Here is a 14,339-nt window from a genome sequence, read left to right on the forward strand (position 1 = left end):
CATCTACATTCCTCACACTTGAGCACACCAACAAGGCCTCTTATGGGTGCCCTTGTTGAGCTCCTTTGAGCTTATGTGAGGACTTTTATTTGTGGTTGCACAAGTAGTTAAACTCAAGTAGACTTAGTGGTTTTATCAATCTCATTTGAATCTTGAATGCATATGCTACTAACATGTTCTTGTTTACACATGCTTCCAATAGGTTAAGTTTTCCCATATATCAAGGGATCTCATCCATGTAACTAGATGCTTGAGTCCTCTATTTGTTTCCTTATCATGTATCCATTATCTTCCAATTCCACTTATCCATCCATTCACTTTTCCTCTTCCACTTGCACTCTACACTAGGGGCAAGCTCTAGCCATACCACACATCCATACATATCTTCCATACTTCCATCTACCATTCATCATCCTTTTCTATCTTTGATCTTGACTATCATTCCTATTCCTTTCATCCATTCATACTCACTTTCCATATCCTTGCACATTATCCACACACTATCCTGCATACTCCCATAATCATTTCATATATTTGATCTTGACATTAAATCCATATCTTGTATCCCATATTTCTTAGCATTTTCCCTTCCACTATCCTCCATTCATACACCTACATACTTACATCATCCTTTCATATGTCCTTGGTCTTGGTTATCTCATCAATTTCATCCATTTCATATTCCACATTTCATCCATACTCTTCATATCATTATTCCTATTTCATACCCTCCCTCCAATATCCCTTACTCCTTCCACTTTCATGCCTATGCTCGTGGTCAATACTAGAGGCACAACAAAAAAATGTTCATACATGCTTTGGAAGAACACATGCCTTCCCTTCCTCCATACAATAGCCTTCACACCATCTTTCCATGCTCACACATACTTTCCCACCACATTTCCTTCCATTTTCATATCCTTGGTATGAGGGATTGTTGGTTACTCCTTTGAAACATGGTCCTTGGCTCCCCATTGTCCTATTCCAAATCATGTGGTCCCCTATATTATTCCTCTGTTCAGATATCCCCAACCTTCTCATCCATTTTCCATTGCTTGGTTCTCCCTTGTCATTGGTCTCCATATATTATATCATGCCTCCTTTCATATCAAATTCAATCCAAGTCTTCCAATCCATTCAATCAATTCATTTCTCCTTTAATCTAATCATATTCCCTTCTTCTAATAATTTCATTCAAATCACTTCCATCATCAATTCCTTAATTTTCCCATCTATTTGCATATACCTTGATCAAATTTCTAGTCTTCCATTAAACATACTTTCCTCTAGAGAACATTTATCACTTTCTCTGTTGCATTCCCCTCCATTTCAATTAAGTTCTTCCATTATCTTATCATATCTTATCCAAATTCTTCTATTTATCTCATGACATTGAGCTTCACACCATCAAACCGAGCTTATCAAATAGTGATTGTAAACAAACTTACACAAATTCACACTAAGACTAAATGATTTAAGAACATCGTTCCTTTCACCATAATTGCCAATGAAAAATCACAAACATTTCAATACAATTCAATTTTTTCTTTACAGAATGCATCCTTCTTATACAGGCTTGACAAATTCACCATCAAAATAAAGTTCATGACAAGAACTGTGGATTGAATGACTACTTGGTCATAATTTCTTTTTGTTGAATTTATATTTGTGTATCAGTGATAGCCTTCTCAGGTTTGCCTTGATCTTCAATATCTTGGTATCATTTGAATGACTTAACCTAATTACACATCTCATTTTGCAATATGATCTATTTTCATGATTCTTTAGCACATCTCTATTGGTTTTCAAGTTATGGTTATGCATTGCTCATTGGGGGCAATGGGTTAGCACACTTTCCACAAGATCCCTAACAAAAATTTGGGTGTGCCTTGACCTCTCCATTGCGTATATGTCATATTTTCCATCATGACTTTGAAACCTACAATTATGTTCCTAAAGTCTCTATTTTGTTGAGCGTCTAGTCCATGCAATAGAATATTGTCATCTATGCTTCTATAGCATTTGGTGAATAGCTCCTCTTACAATATCAAACTACAGTGTGCTCTTCCATATGAACACAACTAAATCCCATGCATTCATGTATTTAGGATGCATTTAGATTAATCATTATCCAATTCATCCTGCTTCATTCCACTCTTACCAACAAGTCATGCAAAGTCATATTTGAGCGTTTTCTCTTTCTCTTTTCCTTCCCATGTCTACTTTAAAGAAAATGGGGAAAAACATATTCCTTTTTCACCCCATTTTCTTGTGGGGGCACCCTCCTCCCCTGTCATCGCTATGACACCACTCCTAGGACTCCTATCCTTTTAGGGGCAACCTATATTTTCTTTTCTTTGATATAATGTCGTCCTGACATCACATCAAAGAGGGGCAAAATGTAGATGCTTAAAATTGTCCCAAACACTATATGAATTCATTTAATATTTCCTTTGCCATTATAATTAATTAAGTATTAATTAATTATATTCATCATATTCTTCTACTTATTTAATTAAATTTATTTAATTGAATAGGTTCACTTTCCTAATGTATTTAAATTTAAATTAAATACTCCCCCCACCTAATGTATTAAATTTACTTAATGCATAGTAATCCATATATCCCCTTTAAATAAATTCTATTTATTTAATTCCCTCCATTCCATTAAATTCTCTAATCCTATAATTAAATTAAATCATATTTGATTTACTCTTAAACCTCTCCTAAAACCTAGTCTACACCCATCACTCTTATCCTTCTAAGCCTACCCACTACTTAATCCCACTTATTTATCCTGAACACCTTGCTAAACCCCTTTTAGTTCCTAAGTGTGTGCTCACACATGTGTGAGGAACCCTTCACACTTCCCACACCTCTCACACCTTCCACACTTCTTACACCTTTTTCCCCCACTCCTTCCTTCAAGTTTGCTCGCACATGTGTGAGCAAAATTTGAATGTTGACCTTTGCATGACTTATCTCCATGTCTCCCTTGTGGCACCTATGTGGATTCCACATAGATGCCACCTCCCCAAGGCCTCTCTAAAGCCTATAAATAGAGACCTTGTCTCAAGCATTTTCCATCTCCCTCATTTGCATTGTTATCATGCTAGTTTGATTCTAGAGCTTGTTAGAGATTTTTATGCTTAGAACTAACCCTTCAGTAGTTTGTTTATTTCTTGCATTTTTTTCCCTACTCATGTTAGTATTGCATTCTTAGATTTTCTTATTGCATCCATCTCCATTATCCATTGAGTGCTCTCAAGAATGATTGCTTCCATAGCCATCTCCTAAAGAATTCTTCATCATTTAGTTTAGTTGCATGTTCATTGTTACATTTCATTACCTTGAGATTCAATAGTTGTGTTTGGAAGAGCACATCTATATCCCTCACACTTGAGCACACCAACAAGGCCCCTTATGGGTGCCCTTGTTGAGCATTATGTGAGGACTTTATTTGTTGGTTGTGTAGTTGTTTTAAAACTCAAGTAGACTTAGTGGTTTTATCAATCTTATTTGAATCTTGAATGCATATGCTACTAAAGTTTCCTTTTTTACATGTGCTCTCGACAGGTTAGGTTTTTCCATATACACTACTATTCACCAATGGTGGGCTACTAATTACCAATAGTTAATATTTTCCAATTGGCTATTGTTTATATTCGCTAACTTATGGCCAACATGTTGTAACTAGTTTTAACCCTAAAGAGGAAAAAATACTTGTATAAAAGTGGTTAGGGTTAGGGATTGTTTCATAAGGTGCGATGTAAAAATTGGTTCTTGTGGTGGTATTGAGTTGTAAGTGATTACAAATTGTAATTAGGTTGTAATCACTGGAACATATTAATATTGGGCTTGCTCTTTGGTGGATGTAGCCCAGGGGTTGGGTGAACCACGTTAAATCTTGGTGTCTTGTGTTCTTTTCTGTGTGATCTAATATTTTCAAGTATTATTTATATTTGCATGTAATTTTTATTTCTATCAGTGTTTTAGTTCTAAAAGTGTAACTCAACATCAATATGCTCTTTCTTTTTGACATTCACTAGGCTAGGCTTATACTGAAAATACTTGGCGACCAAAGACTTTCTCAACTCCTATAGAGCTCAACATATACCTTTTTGTTTACAAGTATTTCACATGATTTGGCCTATATAGAGTAGCTCAGTCATAATGATGACCGACTAACTCTACCTTATATATGACTAAGTGTTTGACACTAATAGATAACAAGATTTAGGGGTACCAACAATCTCTCACTTTAACATTAGTGGTAAAAATACTTCGTCATGATTACATAATTACAATAAAAGAATAAGAATAAGAGTACTCCCCCTAATCCTATGACTTATTTCTTATAGAACTTCAAAAATTTTGTTGAATGGATAATTAATAAAAATAATATAATACACATATTACATGACTCTAAATAGTATGATTGTATCTATGTCATACCATGTATGACTTGCAAATTCTAACACTAAACTCCTATTTACTCTCTGATCTCATCACTGTCTCATTCAATATGTAATCATCATTATTACATTCCCCCTTGTTTTTTAAACTCATGGTTGTTGCTAGGGTTGAATGGGTGGAATTAAACCATTTTTTTAAATGAATGGTTTGTGTACTTGGTTGATCATGGAAAAAGCATGACCCCAAGTGGTTCTAGTTGTTTCTAGTACATTAATTTGTAACTCCAATCATGTAGCCAAGTCGGTCAACTGTCAACAATTGAAAGATATGATATGCTTGAATTAGATCCTTTGCTAATTCTAGTTCACATTGCATAATGTTTAGATGAGGTATCAACATTTACTGGATTGAGATTAGTTTGGCCTGCATGTTTCTATCAGCTATTTGTAACTTGCCCAATTTACTTTGTGTAAATAATAGCTTATTATTATTCTTTGTACTAGATTCAGTTGACTGTGAAATAGAGCTTCCTGTTTGCTTCATTTCAGCCTAAATCTACTATATGTTTTCCTAAATGTCATTAGTGAATCTTGGCACATCACATAAAATATTATACAAGTTTTGTATCTTATGTACAAGCTCTTCTGCATTCTGTACATGTTCCTGCAATTCAACCTTATGCTAAAAAATGGTGGTAGATATTTCCTCTATAAATTTATTATCAATTTTCTTCACTGACCATTCTATTAAATTTTCATTGACTTTAATATCTCCAACAATTATTTGTTCAACAATTTGTAAAAGTTGGTAAATAACTAGGGCTTTCCCATCAAAATTATGTACATCAAATGGATTAATGAATATGTCCTTTATTTCATGCAACACTTGTTTTTGTTGCAGTTCTCTTCTCAATTCTTTTTGTTTCTTCTTCTTTACCAAAATCTCTTGCAACATAATAGTTTTCTCTAGAGTGAGATTCACCAAGTCCCATTTTGGAATCTCAATTGCTTTGTCTAGACTAACAAAAATATTTGAAGAACTATCCTTTATTGATTTTCCTTTGTTAGGGGATGGAGTTTTTCTACTCAACTTTGTCTTTGTAAGAGTAGGTGATGGGGTGTCACCACCAATCTTTTCTATACTTTAGTGCATGAGACAACAATTATAGGACTCAACACTATATTCTTTTCTTCTTTTCCTCTTTCCTTATTTCCCTCAATGTGAGGTCCTAAAATATTTTCTCCTTCTTGACCTTTGGTAGGTGTTTCTACACTAGTTTTGTTTGTTGTCTACTCTGCCTACTGCTTATCTCCTTTAGGTTATAAATATCTATGGAGTTGCAAAAATTCTCAAAGTTTCAAAAAATGATGGAAATGTAGAAGATCCAAAGGTTGTTGAAAGTTTTGAATTAGGAAGCCATCAAAAAGAAGATATAAATGTTTCCTACTATGATATTGATCCCCCATTGGATAATGATGATGTACCTCCCTCAGAATGAGATATCTCATCAGAAAAGATTGATAGAGTGCTTAATTTGGTCTCAAGCTTGAGTAAGGAAATGATATTTTGTTAGTATTCTACACATTTATTAGACTATACAATAATCGAGTCATGTAGAATCCATCTACTTAGGTTTCATTCAGAAGTGAGTTTCCCTAATTTCTTGTTAGCCTAGGAGATTTCTATAGAAGCTAAGTATGATTTTGAACATGCTTCTTTGAGATATGAGGGAGAAAACACCTTGATTAATGATATTGATGAATCTTGTAATTTGAAAGGAAGGATTATGATTGATTTTTCTAGTCCCAAGGTTCTTAAAGGTGATAATTCATGGTTTAAGGCTAATGATGGTGATAATAGGGACCATAAACACAATTTTCTTATTAGAATTTACAAGTGGGAAGTATACTTCTTGGGGGGTGGGGGGGTGTTGAATAAGAAGTACGATGCTTAACCAATAATTTTTTTTAACTTAAATCAACACATACATATCAAAATAACATGAAAGTAAAGGCATGCATGAAAATAGATGACACGATATTTGATCACCTAGAAACCCTCCAAAATGAGAAGGTAAAACTAGGGTGGGGATGACATCCACATCATATCATTATAGTAATAGTGTAACTTGTTAAGGTTACAAAGTTTGACCATCACTTGTTAAATGCTCCAACACCCTATTAAAAGTGTACCTTTCTAAAGGATTTACAAAAATTCACTTGGAATGTCACCTTGTTAAAAGATTTACAAAATGGTTGTTAAACCAACCTATCTTCATAGGATTTCCATTCTCCTAATACAATTGTTAGAAAGTATAGTAGAATGTGTTGACCTAATCACTTACAATCTTCAATTGCTTATTTTAGATCACTATTCAATCCATACAAGAGCAAATAGGATAGATGGATACATCTGTCTCTTCTATACTCTGTGTCTTTTTTTCAATCATCAAGACTTGAACTATGGAGTCAACCTTGGTAGATGTGTCTACTTATTTTTTCTCCATAGGTTGTCCACTTGTAGCTATAGGTATGTGAGAAGGTGGTTCTTGTGGATTCACCTCATCCCTTGTTATATCAGCTACAACTTTCTACAATTCATCTACACTAACCAAAATAGGATTATTGCACAATTGTGCTTGTAAAGTAGTTTGGTCAAGGATCTTCTTGAGATCCTCTACCATCAATGGATTGATGTTTTGACTAGAGTTGTCAAGAAAATCCTTTACATTTATTGTATTTGCAAGTGTAGAGGTGTCATATGGAGTGCTCAAAGGTGGTAGTTATGTGTCTAGCACACTCTATTCTGTTTGTTTCTCCTCATCAGTTGCCACTTTATCTATCCTTTGTTGTGTCTCCTCCACTATGTTGTCACCTTTTTCTTTCTCAATTTGCTCATCTTTTTCACTCTCCTCCTCTTCTTCATCATTCTTTCCCTTAAAGGGATCTTCTTCTCCTTGCTTAACAATGGTTAAACCATATATCAATTTCCACATCTTGGTGGATTTATTAACAACATCTTTAGTGTTGTTTTGGAGAATGCTGAAGGCTTTATATTTAGGGGAAAATTTGTTCCCATGCTTCATATTTGCCTTAGTGATCTGACCTCTTGTCAGTTCTGGCATTACTTGACCCAAGGTAGACTCTCTTATTTCTTTCTCCATATTAAGGAAATAATGCCATTTATTTTCAACAATAGAATATAAATCTTTTGGCATATAATTATCAAGTTCAAGTGGAGTGTTCTTGAACTTTTCCATCATGGCATATACCGATTCTTCAATCATATTATGCTCATCTCTATTCAACTTACCAAAATTGATACATTTCAAGCCAGTTAAGTCTGCATTATCCTTAATATTATCACAAATATTTTCCAAATTGGATTTAGATGCATGAATTACCACTCTGAATTATCTTGTGTCCTCTAACTTGCTCTTCTCTTCATTGGAGTCAGGTTGAGCAACATATTTTCTTCTCAATTTCTTCTTTAATGGTCCTTGTTGCTTGGTAGCCTTCTTCTTTTCTTTTGTTTTCTCATGTACCTTTTGAGTAGTAGCCCTTGTAGTGGCTCTTGTTGTTGGAGTAGTAGGCTTAATAGGCTTGGTTTGGCTATCTTCTTGCTCTTTGGCATGGTTGGAGGTTGTGCACTAGAATTTTTCTTCTTGGGCTTAGGTTTTGGAGGTGCTTCCTTGGTTTGTTCCTCCTCAACACCTTCTTCCTCTTCATCCTCACCCATGCCTTGTGTCAAAGAAAGTGGTCTTTGACCCTATTCTTCTTCTTCTTCATCATCATCATCTTCATTATCTTCTTCACTATTACCACTGGAAGTTCCTTCTCCAAATCTGGCCTTGAGTTTCTTGACCAATTTGTCCTTCTTTTTCAATATAGATGTTGTTTTAAAATCCATGTCAACTTTTGATCTAACAAAATCATGAGTGCCAAAAAGTTTTGGACTTTTGTCAATTTCCTCTACAAGTAATGTTGTGATTGTTGTTGATTCCTTATCAATGTTTATTTCATATCCTAATGGCCTTAGCCATCTAACTCTTGGTACTATAGCTTGAATATATGTATAATCAATGTCAACTAGAAAATAGATGTCATTGATGTGCTGCTCAACTAAGGAAATTGGAATTCTTAGCCTTTGCTTCATAGACTTCTTGAAGTCTTCAAAATAGCTAGTCATAATTGTTTCAAAATTGTCTCCCGTCTTCTCTATAAATTCATTTACTTGTTCAACAACTAATCTATTTGTTTTCCAACCTATCTTGCCGAAAGAGAGAAATTCATTCTGAACATAAAAAAATGTACATATTAGAATTGACCCAAACTTACATTGAGCACTTTTTGATCTTCTTATGGCTTCCAAATTCTCCATAATTTTTTGTAGTTGTAACTTGGCTATATCATATGTATGATCTTTCTTGACAATTTTATAGCCTACATCTACTGCAACACAGGGCACACTATTCAATCTGCTTGATTGATAGAATTTGTGTGATATAACTCTAACAAAAAATTCTATTAGAGGAACCTTAATTGTTTCAATTGTCATACCCCTCTTGTTCTATTGTGCTCCAATATTATTTTCTATGACTTTCTTGGAGTCACTTCATAGATTCTTAGGTCAATCTAGGGTTGGGTACCCTATAACTCTATGAATGATCCTTTTGCTTTTTTTCACTGGTCCTCCCTCTAACCATAAGTAGTCATCATGAATTTTGATTAATACCAATCTAATCCACTCCATTTTAAAAACTGTAAGGGAAATCTAAGGCACAGGTAAGCCCCTTCTTTTCAACTATGTTGTATTCTTCCTTTAACACCTTATTGACACATAGTTTATTGTCGACTTGGCAAATCTCCCTATCAGCCATCCCTCCAATCTTATAGTTGTAGCACTTTCTAACATCTTGAACCATAACAACCTTGGGTAGAATGATGGATAATGGACCGACAATGTCATTTTTATATGCAACTTTTGGGATTTCCCTAAATTTTGGTTGCTTGACTTCATTGCTAACTAGTTGAACCTCAAAAGGCTCCTTATCCTTAAGGTTTTTTGAGCTAGTTTCCATTTTCATAAACTAGGGTTTAACAAATTCAAAGATTTCATAGCTTGGCACTTGAATAAATACCTTTGAATTGATGAATTTTCTTAGAATCTCTTCTCACATATGCTTGAGTGCTTTTCCTTCGCTTGAAATTGCTTCATTGCTTAAATTGCTCTTTGCTCTATGCTCGTTATAATGAAAAATGATCAAAAATTCAAACATATACCCTTCAATACCTAACATTAAATGTTTAGTGCTCATATAGCTGGGTACTCAAATCGTATGCATTTTCTTGTGTTACTTGGCATCAACATGATTTTTACTTTACTTGGCAACTAAAGGATTTACCATTACTCGGCATCAAATAGCATAGTTTTACTCGGCAACAACTAATCACTTCCACTAGTTCTGTCCAACAACTCAACACATACTATGATTTCACTTGACAACTGAAGGTATCCTGTCACACTCAGTAGTAGGATGAAAACTTGAAGTTTTAACCTTGCATCTTTGTTCATGCTGGTTTATCCTTTTTAGTGCTAATTTGTTTTGGAGTTGATGTATGATAAAACATTGTATATTAGTTCCACATACCTTCTTTTTCTTAATTAGATGAAGTGTGACCACTTGACCTTTTAGGTGAAGTAATTCCTCCATTGGATGTGCTACTTCCATCTCTTTTCTTCCATGTCTTTTTAATCTCTCATTTGATGTGTTCAACATCGACTTTCCCTTTTCCTTTGTTGAACTTAGAGTTGGGTGCCTTTGACCTTATCAGCAGTACTTGCTGATGTGTCTTGTCTTTAGGTAGCTAAAATGAGTGGTTTGATTTAACCATCTATTGTAGTTTCCACTAAAGTGTGTTATTATGCACTTCTTAGGAATGTGTCCATATTCTTGATAGTAGTGATAACTTTTCCCAGTGTTGTAGTCCCAACTATAGTTATGTCCATGGCTTTTTTTCTTTTTTGGTTGGTTTGGTGACCACATAGCTTTGGAAATACATTCAAATTCTCTATGTCCATACTTCTAAAAATTGTAGTAGTGACCTTCAAATCTTGGTGTCCTGATGGTTTTAGTCTTGCATTCATGTGCCTAATGTCCTTTCTTATTGTACTTATGACAGTGACCCATGGTTTTAGGTTTGTCATGGTGATTGACATTCTTGCTCTTGCACACATTATTAGTATGTCCTTTCTTACCACAAAAATGACAAGTGGATTTTGTGTTCTTACCTTTGTCACTTCTTTCTTCAGTAGTCTTGGATCATTCTCCTTCTTTAGTGTTAGTATAGCCTAGTCCTAATGTATCGTTACTAGATCTTGGAGACTTTAGTAGTTTCTCAAAATACTTGATGGCTTCATTGGGCTTGTTGAAGCTCTCTACAATTTCTTTTTCTCTCTTCAAATCATTTTGTAGATGTTAATTCTACAACCTTAGTGTAGTAATCTTAATGTCTTTGACATTCAACTCATGATGCACATTTATCATCTGAATTAGGGTATCTAGTTGCATACTAGAAACTCTTGCAAGCTCAATCAACTTCTCCTCTAATCTATTGGCTAGGTTCCTCTTGTCACCTTCCATCATGGTCTTATCTTCAATGGCTCTCTTCTTTTTTTCAGTCACTTCACATAGCATCAGGGCTTGTGATTCTTGCTCAATCTTGAGAGTTCTGATCTCTTCTACTTGAGCTCTATTCTTCTCCGTTAGGTCTACAATTGCTTGATCAAACTCCTTTGAGTCTCCATTAGAAAACACTTTAGTGGTGTCAATCTCATTGTACTATGTATCATTCTTAGCTAAGGCAATGCATTTTCTTCTCTTTAGGGATTTCCTTCATTCCTCCCTAGCTTCTTCCAAAGAATGTAGAATGAGATGTATTTCAATCTCCTGGTATTCTATAATCTTCCCAAGCTTGTAGACCTCCATCTCTAGATCTTTTCTCCAAGCTGTAAAAATTCTCCTTCTGAGAACTTGGCTCTGATAGCAATTGTTGGAATTTACAAGTGGAAAGTATACTTCTAAGAGGGGGGGTGGTGAATCAAAAGTACAATGCTTAACCAATAAAACCTTTTAACTTAAATCAACACATGTATATCAAAATAACATGAAAGTAAAGACATGCATGAAAATAGATGACACAATATTTGATCACCAAAAAACCCTAAAAAATGAGAAGGTAAAACTGGGGTGGGGATGACACCCACAACTTATCACTGCAACAATAGTGTAACTTGTTAAGGTTACAAAGTTTGACCATTAGCAATGGTCTACCCTGCAAGAGGCTTCCCTGTTAAAGGCTTCAACACCTTGTTAAAAGTGTACCTTTCTAAAGGATTTACAAAATATTCACTAGGAATGTCACCTATTAAAGGATTTGCAAAATGGCTGCTAAACCAACCCATCTTCATAGGATTTCCATTCTCCTAATACAATTATTAGAAAGTATAGTAGAATGTGTTGACCTGATCACTTACAATCTTCAATTGCTGATTTTAGATTGCTATTCAATCCATACTGATCTGATCCTTTCTGATGTGATGTGATGCTATATGTAGTGCTGATACTTTGTTCTACTTTGACTAATCTTACAATTCCTCTACTCTACTAAGTCACCCTATATGTCTTCTTTACCTTCTATTCTTTGATCTCTTTCACTCTATTATTCCTCTCTTCAACACTTGAACTATGGAGCTCCATCCTCCTTAATGGGTTTTCATGACTTAGGGTTAGGTATGAATCTACGATTGAGATTCATCCCTTTTGCCTCTTTAGCATTCAAATTGTTTGATTGGTTGCATGGTGATTACATAGGAAATAAAAATAGATTTGATCTTATCTCTAAGCTTCAAGATCTATCCATTAGCTATCATGCAACATGATTTAAAAATGAGTTTGTGAAGGCACAAAATATTATTTCAATACTGTTCACACGACACTTTCTATTTACTGATGCTCAACACTAACTATAATTTTGTCTTGCTTGACACCTGTTGTTTACATATACTTGCTTAGCACTATCTGTTTTCTTGGCACCTACTAACTTTCTGATTTAGAACCTATTGTAACTCAAAACTTGTACATATATTATACTTGGCATATATGTCTAGCTCAGCATGAACTTAGCTAATAGCTTAAGTGTGTTGACACTCAATTGTCAAAACCATTTTGAGATCAACAGTTCTATCGTTTGGGTCTTGTTTTGATAGTTATATTACATCATCAACACTAATGTTTCCATGTGCATATGGAGTTGTGTACCATAAGATAAGACCACCAAAAGGAGAAAATACAATGTGTGACTGTACCCCTAAAGTGGGAGACTTGCTAGATTAGGTGATATCATTCTTTTATCCATCTCAGTTTGATGTTTTTCAGTTTGAATATGATATTAAAGGTGCACTTTTTGAAGGTAAGCTTTTCACAAGGTGCACATGGTGCACATTGCAAATTTGAATATACATAAGCTAGAGGACTCCAGAAGGCATGCATGTGTGATTGTATGAAGGTGCACAATTCTAAATTCTTGAAGATGCCTAAGGTCCCAAAGATGCTAAGATGTGCAAGTGCACAAATTTACAAGTTTTTGAAGAGCAAAGTGCATAGGTGTGCAAGGTGCTCAAATGGGCTTAAATCATCAAAAAGAGAAAAACAAGTACACAAGAGTGGTCTTAGACATCATTTGAGAAAAATTGAGAAATCATTTTCAAATCTAAGAACTTTGATTATCGGGTGAACTAAGCACCTTGTGCACTTCCCTTAAGGTGCGTAGGTGTGTAGGTGCACAATTTGAAGGGTTAGGGAATGAATTATTTCTAAAGGTGCACACGTCCACATATCTAAAAAATCCAATGGTCCCTAAAGTGCCCAAATTCACCATGGCTTCATTGTCTTTTGTAATATCTAAGATCACTCTCAAACCCATGACTTTCAAGTTCCAAGAAATGTACAAGAAGTCACATTTCATGATTTTCATGGGGAAGTGAGGGTAAAGTATGAATATTTAGAATTTTTATCTCCTCAAGAAATCACCTCTCCCATCCAAAGGTTCAAAGTGGAACATCCTCACATTAGTTTGGTTGAAGGTCAATAAGACCTAGATGATGGAAACTAAAAATTGTGGAGTTAGAAAAATTCTCACTTTGGAAAATTGTGGAGTTAGAAAAATTCTCAATTTCAAAAACTGTCAAGTTAGAAAAATTCTCACTTTGGAATATTGTGGAGTTAGAAAATTTCTCACTTTTTGTCAATTTTGGTCTTGTCATCAAGGTGCAATTTTTAGAGGTGCACTTTTCAAAGGTGTGTTTTCTAGAGGTGCACCAAATCAAGAGGTGCACAGAAAATTTTGAAGAAGTAGTGTGCAAACAATTAACTATCAGCTACTATTTTTTGATCATTCCATGCATCAAAAATATGTTTTGACGATAATTTAACTCCTAGAAACACCTAGAGAACCAAACATTCATTTTTAGAAGTCCTAGTGACTCTCAGATCATCTCATGGCTTCTCTCTTCTTATCTTTTTCTTCTTTTACTATTTTAAGTCATGTAAAGACTCATGCACCCATTAATTGATATAAATAACGGTGGAGACCTATATAGCACCATTTAGAGAGTCAGTTTGTATGCAATTACCTTGATTTTATTAGTTTTTTAGCATGAGTTTGCATAAGAAGAGCTCTCACTCCTAACACAGTATTGGTGCATTTTCAATCTCCTTATTTTTGAACTCCTAGCTTTGTGTCAAGTCAAGGTTTTAAGTATATGTTCTGCTCTAGCTTTCCATTAGGGAGATTCTTCTCTCATCTATCCCTCTATGTTTTCCTAGGTGGGAAATCAAGTAATTCTATTGCTATTAGTTAGGC

Source organism: Cupressus sempervirens, chromosome 1 (genome assembly GCF_028749045.1).
Source record: "Cupressus sempervirens isolate cs-2001-9-10 chromosome 1, ASM2874904v1, whole genome shotgun sequence".
NCBI classification, from domain to species: domain Eukaryota; kingdom Viridiplantae; phylum Streptophyta; class Pinopsida; order Cupressales; family Cupressaceae; genus Cupressus; species Cupressus sempervirens.